Below are 13,563 nucleotides of genomic sequence, written 5' to 3' on the forward strand. Positions count from 1 at the left end.
AGGCACAGCAGCATGGAGAAGAGACTTGCACCAGTCACCTCTGTATTTAGCTTTAGCTTTTCAGAAAAATGAATTAGTTGTGCAAATACATATATTTTTCACATCAAAGGCCTGATGTTCTTTACTGCAGCAAACCTTCCTGTCCTGAATGTTGGAACATTTTGAAGGATGTGAATATCAAGAGAATTTATTGTATAAAAGAATCATCCAAACAAAATGAAGAAGTATGTTTATGTAATATTATTTATTTATTGTTATAATGTAATTATATGTTTGGGGGCAGGGGGGCAGTTTATTTATAGTTGACTTACAGACAAACATCAGTTCTTACCCTTCTATATAGGAGAGGAACTATAGCAGATCATCACCTATGAGATGGTTCATTGCTCATAATCATATACAGCTGAAATGTTATGGCTTGCTTTCTGCCTTGGAAATCTTTACACTCAGTTACTTCTAAAGTCAGGAAGGGAACGAGTTGCATATTTTAGGATCTTGCATTGGGGAAGTCTAGCCTCCTGTTTATCTATATCTGTATGTCAGAGCTCTGAAGTGATCCCTGATTTTGCATCTGGATGCTTATTCTGGCTGTGCCTGCACTCTTATGATGGTGAGACCTGGGTACGTGTCTTGGCTGTTATATGCAGTAAACCTGGGCATAGGTGCTGAGGGGAGCTGTGGCAAGCTTCATTAAGACCTCCAATATGAAGGAATATCTCCGTCCTGCATTGCACACACTTAACTTTTAATCCCTCAGAGTAAATGCAACATTCCTTTTTCTAAGTCTCAGATTCTCACATTTGAGGTGTCTGATGAGTTTGGCTTCAGTGTTTACAGATCTGTGCCAAACAAGGTATTTTCAGATACATCACAAGATATCACCTTCTCTTTACTGGAAAGAACAAGTATATTCTGAGTTTGCAAAGAAGTATTTTTCCTTTCAGGAAAGTCTCACAATTACTTAACAGGATTTACCAGATGTAATTTAAATCAAATAATTTGTGTATGACTTTGGTAAAATCTTTATGAAGGAAGAGGTCTCACTCTTGTTTCAGTCCCAAGTATCTAGTTAGTTCCCATGTTCTAGATTAAATTCTGCCCCTATACAGACAACCATGGCCAAGTATTCAACGTCTTCTTTGCCTCAGTGTTTACTGCCAAGAGTTGCCCTCACAAATCCCATGTCCCTGAGACCAGTGGGAAGATGTGGAGCAATGAAGATTTGCCCTTAGTAGAGTAGAATCTGGTTATGGGATATTTAAAGAAGTTGGATGTACACAAGACCATGGGACCTATCAAGAAGGTGACTGGCAGAAGTTAGCATGGATTTATGCAGGGGAAAGCATGCCTGGCTAACCTGACATCCTTTTACAATGAGATGACTGGATTTGTCGATGAGTAGAGAGCAGCAGATGTTTTTCATCTTGACTTTAACAAGACTTCCAACATCTCCCACAGAATCCTTATAGACCACTGGTGAAATATGAACTAGAAAGTGGACAGTGAGGTGGATTGACAACAACCTGAACTGCCAGACTTGGGGAGTTATGATCAGCAGCACAAAATCCAGCTGGAGTCCAGTTCCTGGTGGTATACCCGTGGGTTGGATAATGAGAACAGAACTGTTTAATATTGTCATTAGTGGCCTGGATGATGAGTCAGAGTACCCCCTCAGGAAGTATGTAGATGATCCAAAACTGAGAGGATTAGTTGGTACACCCGATGGTTCAGAGGGACCTCATCAGGTTGGAGAAATGGCAAAACAGGAATTTAATGAAGTTCAACAAAGGGAGGTGCAAAGCCTGTAGACCTGGGGAGGAATAAACCTATGCCCCAGTACAGGCTGGGACTGACTAGCTGGAAAGCAGCTTTTCAGAAAAGGACCTGGTGGATCTGGTGATTAGGTTGACTGGGATGCAGCAATGTGCTCTGGAGGCAAAGGCCAGCTGCCTCCAGGGCTGTGTTAGGCAGGACATTGCCAGCAGGTTGAGAGAGGTGATCCTTCCCCTGTGCTCAGCACTGGCGAGGCTGTGGTTAGAATGCTGTGTCCAGTTCTGGCCTCCCCAGTATGAGAAAGATATGGACATAGAGTGAGTCCTGCTAAAGGCTGTGAAGATGGTTAAGTGATGGAAGCATTTCTCATATGAGAAGAGGCTCAGAGAGCTGAGACTGATCAGGCTGGAGAAGAGAAAGCTCCACAACATCAGCACCAGCTTTTAGGATCCAGTGCCCCCTGGCCCCCCAGTATATTCAGTGGTGTTGGGATAATTACTTTGTGATGGCAGCCACTCTGGTTGTGCCCACTCCCTTCCAGAAACACACCTCATACCAGTCCCTTTGCCACCTCTTTTCTTATTATTGCTTCTGCTGTGCTCTACAGGGATTTGTTTCTGTCTGTGGCTTAAAGGTGGGAAAAGCATCTGCTTTCGATGTTCCTTTAAGATGTAGTCATGCCTCAATGTGCAGTGTCTGTAGCCATGAAGGCAGTGATTTTTTTTGTGCAGTCCTCATTCTTTCTGCAGCTTCTCTTCTCTTGGATTTGTCAGAGGATTTCAATGAGGATTTTTCTTTTTCCTTTATTGGGGGTTCCTACGCTCCATCACATTTATTTTATTTCATTTGATCATCTTCTTTTTTACTATATTTTAAAAATATTTTTTTTTATCCTGTAATCTTTTTCAGCTGTAAAGTAACTAGTTCCCTGTTTCCTTGTCTCTCCACTCAGGGATATTTGGTGCTTGTGTGTCCTTCCCCCTTCTCCCCTTTTTCTCTGGTGTAATACATTGTTTAATTTTATTTCTTATTCATGGGACTTTTTATATGTCCTCTGATAGCTGCATGCCTGTTTTTAATTGGTCTTTGTGCCATGTTGATCATGTTTTAGATTTAAATTTGTTCTTTGTCCTTGAAGCACCAGACCAATTAATGTGGAATATGCTTTCATATTTTTCCAGGCTGAATCATTTTGCTCTAAATGAGCCAGGGGTTTACAGACTGTGGTGCTGACAGATGCTTTTGTCCTTGCCTTTAGAATCCCTCAACTGCAGTTTTGGTACTGGGATTTTCTAGGATGATCTCAAACCCAGAATGAACTACAAAAATCCTCTTGATTTTTAAAATATCATTGTAAGAATGCTATTATTTGTGGCTTGTTAGCTTTCAGCAATTATTCTTTTTACACAGACTCTTTAGAGTGAGATCATCAAGGTGTTTTGCATGGGATTAAATTGAAGATTATGTCACTTAAAAAAAGATAAATTTGTTTGCAGTTTTCAACATGTGTCCTCTGACTGAATGTTGCTATGACTGGGCATGTATTTGTTTCCCTCACACGAGGTACATGCAGGTCTTGGACAAACCTCTGTTCTTCTTCATTTCACCCTTTCCCTCTGTTACATGGTATGAAAACGTGTAGGCTCTGTGTTTAGTGTGGAAACTGAGAAGGCAGCAGCAGAAAGGAGATTTTGATACAAGGTAGCACAGTGAGGTATGTGTGCGTGCATGCACGCAACAAGGGCTTGAAGAGTGGCTCTAATTTCCAAGGACATGCCACTCTTTGCACAATGTAGGTATGACTAAGCAGTGCTTCAGGCATCCTGTAAGAGGACCTTTACTGAGTTAAATGCTATATGTAAAAATAACATGATAGTATCATAAATCCAAAATCTCTTCATTCTCTACAAACTGTCATGCACAGGCTTAATTTTCCAATAAGACAAAGTCATGGGAAGAAAGTTGTGCATCTCCTGTTCTAACTGCAACAGCTTTCCCTGAGTCATGCAGAAACCCATCAGAAATTGCATCCCAGTCTGATGCTTTAAGTTCATGCCCATCACTTCTGGCAAAGATGGAGCAAGAACTTGTTTAGAACTTTGCAAAGAATGCTAGACTGCAGAAAGGACTAATTTTCTTCCAGACAATGTTGTTAGACTGCATCTAACTCACTGCTTAATACTAGAACTTACCTATCAGAGTCTATGTACATGTCAGATGCTGGCCTTTTTAATCACTGAATTATGTATATTTTTATGTGTATAAGTATAATGTATAATTTTTTAAAAGTGTCATGCTATGTTAATGACACTGAGATTTCAGTAGTCACACAGTGTGTATATGTACATAGTATCTTTTTTCCCCCCAAGATTACAGCTTGGTATCACTTGCTAACAAAATATTTGCCTGTGGCCTTACTGAGAAAATTTTCATTACTATTTCACCACCCTGCCATTCTGTAACTGTCAAATTATTTGTTCTAAGAACCATTCACATAAAAGAGTAAGACAAAACCTAAGGTGATCTCTCTTGACTGTATTATGGGATACCAGTAATGTAACCAGGGAAAGTAGGAAGTGTTAAGGACTTAATCCCATTAGACAATAGACTAAGCCTAAGCAGAAGAAATGTGGATACAGTTAGAGAAGATTAAGATGCTTAGCCTCTTTATCAAGCTTTGTGTGTGATTGTCTTCCTATAAATCATAAAGCAATTTATCTTAGCCTTGTAAACAAATGATTTTTGCAGGCATTTTGCAAGCATTTTTACAAAAAAAAAATACAGAACTGATAGTAAAGGCTTAGCCTTTCTTGTGATGAACAGCATAGCCATGAAAAGATAATTATTTTCATGATGATTGTACTTGGATAAATAACATAGATTAGAACAAGAACTAACAAGAGCTAATAATGAGAATAATAATGTTATTTTTTCCAATTGAGTTGTTCAAGGATGAGTCCTTTTTCCCAGCTATCTGATTTTGGATTCTGGATGGTGCTGATGCTGAAGGGAAGGAGGAAACCATTCTGCTTTCAGACTATAAAAACATATGTGAAAGATGAAACTCCCTCTGCTTGCCAATGCAGGTATATAAGCATCCCGGTGGGTTAAAGAAAATTACTTGGAGAGTTCAGGGAACTTCTGTGTGAAATAAAAGGCTATTATGAAAGGCTAGTGTCTCTGTGGAGACTGGTAAGCACCCACACAGTTCTCTCTGGTCAGTAATTGATGACACTCGCCGTGGTAAGCACCCCTCCACCCACATTTTCCTTCTTGTTCTTTGCTGGGTCCATGGACCCTTTGCCTTTCCTTATTCTCAAGTAGATGTAGATATAATCAAGTTCAACCACTAATTGTGAGATCTAATTCTCAAAAGAAGGTAACATTTCCTGTAAACCACAATTGTCTCTATAGCAATTGAATTTTAAATTGCCCAGAGGCTTTGGAAACTATTAAAAGAATTTCCCAGGAGGATTACTTAATTGGATTAATTTTGAAGTTACTTATTAGTGGTAACATTGTTCTTTTGTCCGACCAGCAAGACTGCCAGGCTGAGTGAGGACTGTGCAACTGACACATCATGACTGGGGAGGTTACTTAAATTTTCACTACATGCTTAAGTTTTCATGTAGTATCTGATTCGTATGATTCTTGAAGAGAACAGTCTCATTCCATTGCGAAGTATCATTATTAAATGTAACTAAATTTAAAATTCTGCTTTGATCTATGCCAGAATTTATTAGCTTGTTATGGAGCACAAGGAATTCCTTGTCTCTGCTCTCCTCCCAACAAAGTGAAGTTATACTGGAGTTAGCCACGAGGTGACAGTACAAGAGCTTGATATGCTAAATTTTGCCTGTATTCGGCGCATTCACTCAGGTTAGGCTTTAGGGTATTAGCTAAGTAAATATATTTGCAATCTTACTGCAGAGTTTGACTCCGTTTGCCAGTATGTAATATGTGCTCCACATCTGCATAATTGACTTCATGCAAAAGCCAAGGAAGACTAAGTTGATGTTCTGGATCAATAATTCATGCCTTTTATTTTGCTAATAATTGGTATCTATATTTAAGTGACTCAGTAGTCAAGAAGAGATGTTATGCGAGGAACTCAGCTGCTGTTAAAAGCAAAATATCTTAGGAAGGAGGATGCACTGGATACATACAGCTGTCCCACTGTGAATCTTCTCCTGGCTTTAACTCCCTACTTTCCTGAGGTCCAAAGGAATCTGGACACATCGTACATGTAGATTTCCCAGAGAGCTGACTACTTCACTCCATTAAAGTCTCCTTCTGTCATCCAGGTTTTTGATTCACTTTTTGGGATGGCTGATGCTTGTTTTTCTGCATTATAAGAGCATTCAACAGTGAATCAAAAGTGGTGTCAGTTGGAAATAGTTCATTTCCAGCCTTTTTCATCCTTTCTTGTAATTAAAAGTATTTGTGTTGTTTGCAGGCATAGGGAAAGTAGTAATCTCTGTTTTCTACACTAACTTTCAAGGACTAGTTTTCCACCCACTGTAATGGAGAAATAATTTTAAGACATTTTCTATTTTGACGTTACTTCTTTCAGAAGAAGTCAAAGGTACAGCTTTTCAGAAAGGTTTTTTTGTTTGGTTTGTCTTTTTTTTTTTTCTCCTCTCATTCAGATAAGGTAGACTAAAATACTTCTAGCATAAGAAACAGATTGTGGGCTTGGCAGATGTCTCATGTCACTATATTCACCACACTATTTGGACATGGGGAAGTTATTATGGATACGCATTTTGTTATTTTGCACAAAAGTGATAACAGCCTGCTGCTGTCTTCTCTTGACATGGTACCAGTTTTCCTCTGAGCACTTTATGGGAAATCTTATTTTCAACCAGACATTGTGAAGTCAGTGTGTTAGCAAATACATCTTTGAAATACATGCAACTAAATAAATAGCAATGTAAAGGAGAGGAACACAGTAGGAAGCCTTGAAAAAGTAAATAACTTTTGAGATATGAACTTCTATCAGGAGGATTTGAGATTAAATTCTGCCTCTGAGCTGGGCGTTCAAGCTGTTGGATCTGCTGTGGGCATGTGTGCTGAGACTGCCATGTATTTTGAATAACATAGAGCTACTACTTCAAGCCCACTGATGGCCCATGTCCGTTCAAACACCCAACCAGGGGCATCGGCACACACGTGCCCTTGTCCTCTCAGAATTCAAGATTCAAAATTTCTAAGGCTTGAAGGAAACAGATGGCTGGTCTGCCCTCTGCACGATACTGACAGTGGGATTTAACATTTAACACAAATGAGGACCTGTATTTGGCAGAGGCACATACTTCTGAAAGGCACCTGGGCTATGGTGTATCTCTAACCCTATCTGTTAACATCAAGATGCCTGCTTAGGCAGTTGATAAACAAACAGTCATCAAAGCTGATAACAGCAGATTTCTTCAGGGAAAACGTGCGTGATTGCTCATGCTTCTGTTTCTGGGGATGGTTTGCATGCACGCAACAGCTTTCTTGTTTACATACTGCACAGCCTGCAGCCGTGCAAACCTCAGGCTCTGCTCTTGGCAGGTTACATAAAATAATCTTTAAAAAGCTGGCTAGTGTTTGAAGAACTGAAAGTGAGCTTTTGGACATGATGTTTGAGGAACATCTCATGTGGCTACTGCTTTTTTCCTTACATCTTTCTCCAGTTACATTCACCAGCTTGTGGATAAGGTGTTAGATATAAGCCTTGATGCGAACCATTTCTCAGAGGTCACATGTAACTGGCTGTATGAGCAGACGCCTAACTCAACTCAGTGTTGATTATAATTGATAAAATAGTATTTCTGTCCACCTGAATTATTTTATAGTGTCAAGTGAGGAAGATAATGTCACACTTTTATTAATCCATGGTTTTTGGACATTACCCTGACAACTGTGACTGTACAGAATAGCATGAATGTCTAGGAAGGGAGAATGAAAAAGGGAAGAGAGAAGCAGGGTATGACCACTAGACTGGAAGCACAGTGCTAAGGAGAGAGACTACACACCACAGACAATGTCCGATGTTCTGTATAGGAAATTCTCCTCTGTGAATGAGCATTTTTAGTGTACTGCTTCCTGTAGCAGCCACTTTTTTCTTCCCTAAATTTTGGTGCTCATTAGCATGAGTAGGGTATGAAAAAGGCAGAGAAGAGGAAAGGATCTAAGCATTTGGGGCAGCCACAGAAAGCTTCACTGAAATATTTCGCTTATCTTGCCAGGAAAAACCCAGTAAACTTCCTGGAATCTCTAAAATCTTCCTGGGCTGTATTAAGGTGTTTCAGTGAGGCTTCAGATGGGGCTTGGGTCAGTGGGAGTGAAGTGCTTTCCAAACTCTATACAGAGCAACAAATTTAGTTCTACCTGTGTTTCTCCAGTCTTCTGTCCATCTGTTCTGCATCTGTTGAGCTGCGAGTCAGCTTTTAGTGAAGTCAGCAGGTATGTTTTAATTGACCTTAAATAGCAACATCCAAATAAATCGTGCTGAAACTTAGCTTGTGTTTATCTGATATCAGAGGATGTTGTGCTGCTTTGACTCAACACATTAAAAATACAGTGAGATGGAGATCTCGTTTAAGATACAGTATAGATGATAAAATATTCCTTACTCCCTCCAACGCCCTTTTCTCTTCCTTGTTTTTACACCTCAAAATGTGGTTTTCAAACTCTAAACAAACTAGAGTTTTCCAACTGAGTAAACTTTAATTGCATGTCTCTATATTTCCATGAGACACCTGGAACATTTTGTAACACTTGGCATTTGTATGTAGCATGATGATGCTGTATCTTCTCTTACTAAGTGGCTTGCTTTTCTTGTGTGTATCTTGTCATGGATACTGAACATTTGTTGTATTGTACATTTCTGTTTCTGATTTAAGGTATTCAGTATATATTTAATCCAAAGAGCAGTGATCTAGTGACCACTTAAGCAAGTGATGAAATACGATGTTCCCTGATATAGACAACAGTGTCAGCTTTCATTCCATGTTGGTGGTTACTTTCTTTATACTGCATCACATATATAAATAGCTGATGCTGATGTTCACAGATTATTAAGTTGATGGGTTAGTCATCTGAAAGCTAATAATTTACATTCCCACTCTACTTCTGGAAGGGAGATGCTCACTCTTTCTTCCCAGGAATTGCTAGTCAATGCACTCTGTTCAGGCTATTTGTATCCTGTGTATTGCTATGTGATGAGGGGAAATTATAGAGTGAGATTCTACCTGAAATCTTTTAGGCCTGTGGGAATTCCCCCAACATGTCACAGAGTTCTCCACATACATGATAAGGCAAGTACTGATACTTGCAAATACTGATAAAAGAGAAAAATGTTCGTTTTTCACAATGGATGGGAATTACCAACTGGAATCCCTTATGGATCTACATTAACCTCAGTGCTGTTTGAAATATCTATAAAACATGTGGAAAAGTAGGTGGTTAGTGAATGGTTGATGATGGTGAGATGATATCAGCTCCCAAAGACATTTCAGGATGCCCTAATCTAATCACATTTAGAGATTTGCTGTGTATAGAGCTGCTATTGTATCTAATCAGACATTTGTCAGACATCATGGAAATAGAATGAGGACTGAATGGAATCCAGCAGAACCTTAACATTAATAATTCTGATGGGTTTGTAAGAAAAAAAATTTTGTTTCAAAAGCAGGATCCACTAAGAGGAAAACAGCTTGTTTTTTGTTACAAGAAAGGCTTTGTTACAAGGCTCAGTTACAAAGAGGGAAAGTAAAGATGGTCTGTGCACAAATGCATTTATAGTTTAAACACAAAGTGAAGCAGTAGTTGCTACAAACAGCCCCAGAATATGAAGAAACAATGGGAAATGATGGGCAGCCACAGTCTAAATTGCAGTATGACAGGAAATATATTTAAGCAGATGAATATAAATGTATTTTAGCAGTTTCATTCTTATTTGGAGAGACATGTCAGTGTTTTTGCAATAGTAGTCCAAGAAGTAATCAGGGTTTTGCACAGTGCAGGAATCTTTCTGGGTACAGATGCAATGTCTAACTGCTCTTATCAGCTGAGGCTTAAGAAATGCTTTAAATTCCTGTTGAACATCTGTGTGTTTATGTCAGAAAGCTCAAACATGGGAAAACAGATACCAGTGGAATTTTTTTGTCTATCCTCCCAGTAAAACTAAGCCCCAGTGAACAAGCTTGAAGTAGTCCATAAGTCTCCACCAGAGAAAAAGATGGCTAGAAGAATGAACCAGGTCCATCTTAAACCCCACCCTTGAGGGATTTAAGTAGCATGTGGGAGGAAGGTGCGCCTATCACCAGATGGAATAGATAGGTCTGGTCCTGGATATCAGCCCCTGCGCTGAGTCTTTCTCTCTAATCACAAGTGTCAGAGCCACCATTTCCCTTATACCTAAAAATCCATTAATAACAGTTCTCACCTAGGATGTGGACATGAGGTTCAAGTTGTTCAGATGAGGTATCAAAGAGATAATTGAGGCATTTGGTAACACTGGATTTGGGCTCCATAGGGCTGTGAAGACAGTGTGTTGTGTTTTGCTTGTCTAAGATGAGGTCTGGGAGCCTCCTGGTATTCCCTTGTCAGGGAAGATATTCACGTGTTGGGAAGTTTCACTGGTAAAAGACCATTGCGCAGCCAGAGAACTTTGGTATATCCAGGGATGGCAGCAACTGAGCAGTGAATTTGCAGAAATAAAATTGAGACTCATTTAGGTATGTAACATTCAGGAGTTAAGGGCTCATAACAGGTAATTCTATGTGTGCCTCTTACTTTTAGGAGCCTCTCTGGCCTCTGAGGACACTACCAGCCCTCACTGCCCTGTCCAGCCTCCCCCAGGGCCTCCCCACCATAAGTGAGGTCCAGGACCTTGTTTCAGGTCAGCCCTGAGCACCTGTTTTGGCTACATTACAGCCCTGTCTCCAGCCCCACCTCCTTTTGCTCATCCTGACTCATCCCTCAATGTACTCTGTGGGGCTAAGCCCTTTGATGAGGTCTGTTGGGTAGGGGGTTGCCCTCACCCCACTGCTTGTCCCCTCCTCTGGGGCAGTCCCACACATGGCTCCCCAAAGCACTGGGCAGCCTGACTGTGGCATTACAGGCCATGTATAGGAAAGGCAGGTCCATCAGGGAAACACACTGATGTCTAGGGATGCTGGCTGTCTCAGAAAGGTGCATTTTATTTTCTGGGTTGCCTGAAGAGTGCCTACAATTGCCTGCAGCTCTTGGCATGAGCCTGTTCCTAAATCTCACCCCTAGCCCTTAAGATGCAGTTGTTTGTTGTCTGCCGCTAACCACGAGATCAGCTTCATTGCAACCGAGGTTATTAACACTGCAAGGACACAGCACTTCTACGTGATACTGGTAAAAATCCATAGCCCAGAACCATGATGTTTTTTAAGAAGCAGTGGGTTTTGCTGTCTGTGAGCTGCAATGAATGTCTAGGTGAAGTGTCTGTCAGCCCAGAAGCTCTGTTTCATATTGGAAGTTACAATGTTGGCCAGACCAAGCCATCAGAGACTGAAGAGCAGCTAGAAATACCAGGTTCTTCGTGGTGGTTCAATCTAAGCCACAATGCCTCCCATCATTGTGAGGAGTGAACTCCTGGAGGCCATGACTGCTAAAGAGCATTAGATCAGCCCAGTGCTCACTTTCATTATCAATTGAAAGTATGGCCGTGGTCCCACGTGTCCCCAGAGCTGTAATGTGGTGGGGTTTGGCCCAATATTTGCCTTCCCTTTGCCAGTCCAGCACTACATAGCAGCTGCAGGCTGGGAGACATCTATGGAAATTGAAGCTACTCATGATCTGGGTAACAGAGACTTAAAGATTTCCTTATCCTGTTGAAACAGATCTGTCAATGAACAACCCTTATTTCTATGGGACTCCAGTGACATGAAAACCAGGAAAACAATGACCCTGTATATCCCTGTCTGCAATTGCTTAATTATCCTCGCAAATAAGGAGGGTGACAGTTCCTCAGTACAATGTGTATCTTAGCGTTATGGCCTACTATAGGGTATTGTTGGCCATTGACATTGCTGAACTTTAATATTACAGAAGACAAGCTGTTTCAGAGTCCAGGATCATTCCTGACTGCCAGATAGAAGGCAAGAAGTCCAGGTGCAGCTGTGTAAGCACTTTAAATTTTTTTTGTGTGTGAACCTTAAATAACCTGAGGAATTCATTATTCAGTCTTTACCATGAGCACACAAACATGTTTTCTATAAATAGCATTTTCATTAACAGTGGTAGGTAAAGGAACCTTTTGCGTGTGTGGCTCTGATATTGTGGTTACACAAAACCAGTGGATCATTTTTAATATTTATTAGTTATAACCGTAATTACTATATAACATTTTAGGTTTTAGCTGTACACACACATATATATATATGGTTTTTTAAAAAAAGTGTGTCTAAAAATAAATATACACATACATATATGTAAATACAACTCTGTAGCCCATTTAAAATACACTGAAGCTCATATAAGGAAGGAAAAGCGAAGCACAGGGAGATTAACCTCACTGTTGGAGACTTTCCCAGCTGGCTAAAACCAATGCAGCTGGCTCTTTATTATCTGTGTTCCAAAGAATTGGATTATGGCTTTCTGACATTTGTTTGGTTAAACATATCTGAGGAAAGAGGAAGAACACAGGTAACTTCAGAAGTAAACTTTTAAAAAAATAAACCAAACTAAAAAATCCAGAACGGCCTGCAGTCAGCACAGGCAGCTTTGACTGCTGCAATGGTCCTTCAAGGGCTACAGAAAGCTTGGCAATCCAGAGCAACTTCTTGTTATCTCCAAAATATGTTGAGATATTTACTAGGCACTGACAAATGTTCTAAGTCCACACCCTTTTACTTACTGTGTTTAGTTGCTTTTGGTTCTTTGGAGCTCTCCACCCCATATCTCCAGACATAACAGTCTCAGAAAAAACCTATTTTCCCAACTGCAGGAAATGGAGATGCGCAGAGCGTGTGCCCTCCATAAAGTATTGCTTCAGCTTAAATGTATGACAAGTTCTGGGAACAATCAGGGTCAGAACTGGGGAATGGGAAGAGTGCAGAAGAGTCAAGTAATGTGGGGAAAAGATACTTAAGAGAAACTTTCTTTACCTGAGAGAAAGCTGGTCTTTGTCTGATCAGCCTTCTGTCACAATTGTATTTCCTTTGTTTGGCTACTGTACTATGGTAAAAAAACATTGAAAACCAAAGCAAAACATGTCTGTTCCCTGTAGTCCCTTTACTGGCTGCCTAGGTAAAATAATGTTTGTGTCTCAGGGTAAATAAAGATCCCCCCTGCTTTATTCTTGAAGCCAAATTTCAGTGCCTTTGAATTTGAATGACAGTGTTGATTTGAATGACAGATAGCAAAGCAGAATCAAAAAATACCTTGATAAAAGGTCAGAATAAAAAGGATTTAAATGCACCCATTCAAAGGTAAGTGGTAAATCCATTAAATGTAATCAGAATTACTAGACTATAAATCAGTTACAAAAGCTGCAGTAGCACACCTGCTCGAGATACCAGCAGCTACTGGGGTAAGGTACTTAGGAAGGTAAGAAGTGATTAACCATGAATTGTGCCTGTTCCCTGTGTGCTACATGATATAGATGTTTTATCATGGTGACATTTCTACTTCATTTGAAGCAGGTAAGTCACCATATTTCACTTTTTTCATGAGTGCATTTTAACAGTTGAAAGATTTTTTGCTTTTTTGTTCATTTGTATTCCACTCTCTTTCCAGTTTACAAAGAGGTTTCCATGTCTTCCCTTC

Source organism: Athene cunicularia (genome assembly GCF_003259725.1).
Source record: "Athene cunicularia isolate RWA chromosome 1 unlocalized genomic scaffold, athCun1 chr1_part2, whole genome shotgun sequence".
Taxonomy (NCBI): domain Eukaryota; kingdom Metazoa; phylum Chordata; class Aves; order Strigiformes; family Strigidae; genus Athene; species Athene cunicularia.